Here is a 6,194-nt window from a genome sequence, read left to right on the forward strand (position 1 = left end):
TCTTCTCTGACCCCCCTCTCCAATGTATCAACCTCCTTGAATTGTGGGCACCAGAACTGGACTCACTATTCCAGCAGCAGTCGCACCAGTGTCAGATACAGAAATGAAATAACTTCTCTACTCCACTTGAGAGCAGGGCCATAACCAGGGCAGGGTGAGCGGGGCAGCTGCCCAGGGCACAAAGCTGCAGGGGCCAAAAAATGGGGCAGAAAGATCAGATCCCTTCTGTAAACACACCCCACTGTAAAAACACCCATTTGATGATGATTCCCTGTTTACAATTACATTTTGCACATAACTTAGCCAGTTTTTAATCCATTTAATATGCCATGTTAATTCTATATTATTTTAGTTTTTTAATCAAAATGTCATGTGGCATCAAGTCTAATGCCTTACAAAATCAACCCTACTACCTTTAGCAACCAAACTTGTAATCTCAATAAAAAAAATCAAGTTAATTTGTCATGATCTATTTTCCATGAACCCATCTTGATTTGCATTCATTACATTACCCTCTTTAGTTCATTATTAATCGAGTCCCATATCAGTCACTCCATTATCTTGCCCGGGATCGATGTCCGACTGACAGGCATATAATTACCTGGGTCATCCCATTTACCCTTTTTAAACATTGGCACAACATTAGCTTTCTTCCAGTCTTCTGGAACTTCTCCAATGCTACAAGAGTTACTAAAAATCAGCATTAACAGTCCAGTGAGTAACTCAGCTAATTATCCAGTTATCCACACCTGCTGATTTTAAAATGTTTAATTGTTGTAGTTGCTGTGTAACATCCTCTAGAGATACTAGCAGAATGGAGAAAGTGTTCTCAGCATATGATGACATTGCATCACTGGTTTTCCCCCAATAGAGAACAGATATACTTTTTGAACACCTCTCCCTTTTCTGCATTATAACTGATAGCTCTAACATTTCCATTTAGTAATGGACCAATAGCATTGTCAGGATTCTTTTTGTTCCTAATATATTTTAAAAACACCTTATTGTTCTTAACTCTGCTGGCCATAAATTTATCTGAGTCTCCCTTGGCTTCCCCTATCAATTTTCGACAATTCATAATTTCTGATTTATATTAATTACTATCTACTTCCCCTTTCTTTCATTTGTTATATTATTAGTTTGTAAAAAAATTAAACCTGCCTTTGCTTCTCCTCTAAACCAGGATTATTATTTTTTAAACCAGCACAACTTTCTCCCTCAATTTGTGTTTTTTGGGGTATCTAGTAAGGTGTTTTTAAATGTTTTAAAATTATTATTCACATTTTTCTGGTTCATTTCTTGCTCCCAGGTGATGTTGGCTTATAACTGTTTTCAACTGTGTGAAATTGGCCCTATTAAAGCACCAAATATATATATAACTGGTCTGGACTTTGTTCTGCTTGCACATTATACATATGAGTGATGATCACTTGTACCTAAACTACCGTTAATTTTTAGTTCTGTGACCAGTTCCTCTTTGTCTGTTATGATAAAGTCTAATACAGAATTCCCCCATGTTTGGCTGCAACACTTTCTGAGTTAGGAAATTGTCATCTGTTATGTTTAGGACATCCAGGGATGGTTTAGAACTGGCAGCATGAGACCAATTTTGAGTGACATATGCTGGAAAAGTCCCCAATCAGGTTTTTTCCCCTTATACATTGTAGATAGGTGCATAAGCAGCCTATCACCCTGTTCCCTAGTGTGATTTTGATGGTCTGTAGCAGCAGACACCAACTAGTACCTCATCTTGTGCCTTATCTCCTCAGACACTGATCCACAAGCATTCAAGATCATTTTCTTCCAAGTGGTCAGTCACTTGGAAACAGGTGATGCCATTTTTGACATAATGTGCTACTCCCCCTCCCCTTTTGTCCACTTGATCCTTTCAAACAGGTGATTATCACAGCAAAAAAGAGGTGATAATGGGCATGTACCTCTAAGGAGGGGGGATTTTTCTGACTGATATCCATTTACTTTTATTGCTGCATTTGTCTTATACTCCAGCCCATATGCTATTTTAAAATTTAGGGCCTAAACCAAATGTATCTAGAGTATATTTTAAGAACTGACAATTTACTCTGTCAAAAGCTTTTTCTGCATCAAGTGATAAAAATAGATGGGGCTCTTTGGTAGAGTCTCAGAGGGTCTGGTCTAAAGCTCTGTAAACATTATCCAATGGTTACCTGTTTAATACAAAATCCTGTCTGGTCTCTTGTAATGTATGTAGGTAATTTTTTCAGTCTGTTTGTTAGGACTGAAATATATGTTTGTGCAACTTGATTTAATAAGGAGATGGTCCTCTAAGAGATACATACTTGGATAAGTCCTTACCAGGTTTTGGGAAAACTACAATTTGTGCTTCTCTCCAGGATCTTTCTTTTGATATTTCACTGAAGGCATCTGTTAATTGTTGCATTAGATATACCCTAAATACTCTAACAATTCTGGAGGAAATCCATTAGGGCCAGGCCATTTACCATTTTAAGGGACTTAATAACCTCTGGGACTTCCTCTGGTTTAATATCTTCCTCCAGGGATTCTAGGTCTGCATGTTCTAGTTTTGATACAGCTTTAGCTAAATATTCCTTTATCAGTTTATGGTCAGCTAACTCTAGGGAGTAATTGTGGCTTTTGCCAACTTGTCATATTTTTGGACTAGTTGCCAGTTGACTTGGAGTTTTCTAGCCTGAAGGTATAATTTTATTTAAGTGGTTTTAGTCTGTTAGCTAGTAATCTATAGCTTTTGTATCCCCTTTTCATAGCACAGTTATTTGTGTATCTGATTGCCTGTTCAGCTTTGTCTGTTTGTAGTAACTCTAGCTTGCTTGTGGCCTCAAATTTTTTTTAAATGTTCTGTGATTGATTTTTCTGATATAACTTCAGTTTTTCAACCTCATTGAGTAATGTTTGCATTTCCTCTCTCTAACTTTAAGATAAGATTCTTCGTTAATTAAGCTGCCCCTAATCACTGCTTTGAAGGCCTACCACAGAGTGTTTTTCAAAACCTGGTCAGCATTGTTTTTCTTAAATTGCTTATACCTGATATCTTGAACCCTTTTCTGATCATCTAGAAGTTGGGTGTTTAATCTCCATTTTTTTTTAGGTGTCTCCTTCTGTTACCCGGGGGTCTTTCAACCCAAAGCTCTTGGTAACTTTTACTCTGTGTGAGGTGGTGTCAGGAAATAAATCAGGGGAGACACGGCCGTCCGATCAATAGATGACTGGCACAAACAGGACAACACAAGAATGCTTTCACTTAAAGCTAAACTTTACTTAGTCTCAAGCACTTACACACGTCCTCAACAAGTTAGTAAAACACCCCCAACCCTTGATAATTACCAAAGCTGAGTGTGGTTTTCAAGTGAAATAGCGGCAGCCTTTCGGTGGCCAAATCTTCCATCTGCCAGTGGGGACCACAAGATGTATCCAGAGGGAGAATCCAAAAACAGTGCAAAAAAGTCCCCAAACGAGTCCAAGGCCTGGTCTACACTAGGACTTTAATTCGAATTTATCAGCGTTAATTCGAACTAACCGCTCAACCGTCCACACCAGGAAGCCATTTAATTCGAAATAGAGGGCTCTTTAGTTCGAATTTGGTACTCCACCCCGGCAGGTGGAGTAACGCTAAATTCGCACTTGCTAGCTCGAATTAGGCTTGGTGTGGATGCTAATCGAACTTAGCAGCTCCGGGAGCTATCCCACAGTACACCACTCTGTTGACGCTCTGGACAGCAGTCCGAGCTTGGATTCTCTGGCCAGCCACACAGGAAATGACCCGCGAAAATTTGAATTCATTTTCCTGTCTGGGCGGTTTGAATCTGACGTTCTGGTTGCACATCGGGGCGAGCTCCGCAGCACCTGCAACGATGCAGAGCTCTCCAGCAGAGGAGTCTGGGCAATCCCAGAATAGAAAGAGGTCCCCAGCATGGAGTGACTGGGAAGTCCAGGATCTGATTGCTGTGTGGGGCGAGGAGTCTGTGCTCTCGGAGCTGCGCTCCAACAAGCGGAACGCGAAGACCTTCAAGAAGGTCTCTAAAGACATGAAAGAGAAAGGATACAGCCGGGATGCGATGCAGTGCCGCGTGAAAGTGAAGGACCTAAGACAAGGGTATCAAAAAGTCAGAGCGGCAAACGGACGCTCCGGAGCCCAGCCCCAGACATGCCGCTTCTACGAGGCACTGCATGCCATTCTAGGTGGGTCTGCCACCAGTGCCCCACCAGTGACGGTGGACTCCGAGGACGGAATAGTGTACCGGGACAGTTCCTCCTCCCTGTTCGCCGATGGGGAAGATGAGGAAGGGTCTTTTGAGGACGGCGCAGGCGACATCGAACCCACTCCCGCTTTCCCTGACAGCCAGGATCTCTTCATCACCCTCACAGAGATCCCCTACCAACCGTCCCCGCCCGTTAACCCGGACTCGGAATCAGGGGAAGGATCAGGCGGTAAGTGCTACAAACAGGGAAACATTTATTTTTTTAAGAAACAGGGATATATATAAAAAATAGAAATACTATATTAAAAATTTTAAATATCAAACTATACAAAAAGTAGGTCTACACATATAGGAATGGAGCAATAGTCCTCTGGGGACAGTTCAAAAAAGCTCTCAGAGAGCAGCTGGAAAAGCCTCAGCAGGAGGTTCCTTGGTAGAGGTGCCTTGTTGGGTGCTCCGTTGAAGCACACTCTTCCGCGCCAGGCCATCCTCAGGTAAAGGGGGACCATCGCCTCGACGAGCATGGCAACGTATGGTCCTGGTCTGTGCAGGGCTTCTGTGAGCATCCGCTCTCTCTGAGTCCTCCTGACACGCCTCAGGGTGATGTCGTTGTGGAAGTGCTGCATCTAATTAGTGGAATTAGTGTACTGTTACTATTGTGAATGGTAGACTTTTACTTTGCATAAGAATGACCCTCGCTTAACAGAGTTTTACTTTGCATAAGAATGACCCTCGCTTAACAGCCACGTGTTGGAGGCCACAGAGGAAAAGCATACAGTGATCTTTCCCGTTCACTGGCGGGAGGTGCCGCAAAACGGTCATCTTTTCTGCTTTGCACATTGCCTCCAGCAGGAGAGCACAGCTAAGCACTAACTGATAAGCACTCTGTACTGTAAGGCTTACCAGGACTTTGTGCAAGAGGGATGCAGCTGTCTCTCCTCGCTTGTGCGCTATCCAGTGCAATCGCGCGCCAATGAGAGCGTATTCCGAAATCTCGGACTAGTTCCGAGATCTCCTGAGACTTGGTTCCCTCTTTGGTCTTCTTAACTGAAACTGACTAGACTGTGTTTACTGTTGGCAAACATGTATTTGTTCAAGGAAATCACCTACTTTTTCGCATCACACAGCTTGGCTCCTTCCCGGACTGCCCGGCATCCCCTGCAGAGGCTGGCTCAGATTAGACGCCGAAAGAAAAGACTAGGGACGACATGTTCCAGGAACTGATGGCCAGCTCCAGAGCGGAGGCAGAGCAGAGACAGTCGAGGAGAGCCTGTGTCAGCAGCATCGCACACACCTGGAACGGGAGGATAGGTGGCGGCAGGAAGACCAGCAGGCGACTCAAACGCTGCTTGGTCTAATGAGGGAGCAAACGGACACGCTCCGGCGCCTTGTAGATGTTCTGCAAGACCGCAGGCAGGAGGAGAGAGCCCCCCTGCAGTGCATCTGCAACCGCCCTCCAACGCCAAGAAGTCCTGTCCCCCCCTCACACAAAGTTACAAGAAGGAGGGGCGGTAGGGGCCGTGAGAACTGTCCCTGCACCGCAGCAGACCGATAATGTTCGAGACAACTCTCGCGCTGTAAATTTGTACAAGCTCTTTCCTTACAGCATCAACCAGTCCCAACTCCAAGTTCAAACCCCCCACTGTGTACTACATTATTAAAAGCGGTTTGGTGTTACTGACTGTTTCCGTCACGTTTCTGGTGTCACAAGACTTTCTGTTGTTCTGTGTGTGTGTGGGGGGGGGATTGTAATTTCAGTGCATAGCCCACAGTGCCATGCTACAGACTTGGCTGCAGGGTCAACTGCAGGGCACACACAGACTGCAGTCACTAGGCACCAGGGACAGTCTGTGTGGTGTATGCTGCCCCGGGTCTTTCCTTGATGTGTATGCTTGTGCAGGGTCCTGGTGCCTGCCATCCCCGAATGTAAAGGCAGGCTTCCCTTCACATGCACTTGGACCGTAGTCACGATCCTCC

This window comes from Mauremys reevesii, linkage group 9 (genome assembly GCF_016161935.1).
Source record: "Mauremys reevesii isolate NIE-2019 linkage group 9, ASM1616193v1, whole genome shotgun sequence".
Classification (NCBI taxonomy): Eukaryota; Metazoa; Chordata; order Testudines; family Geoemydidae; genus Mauremys; species Mauremys reevesii.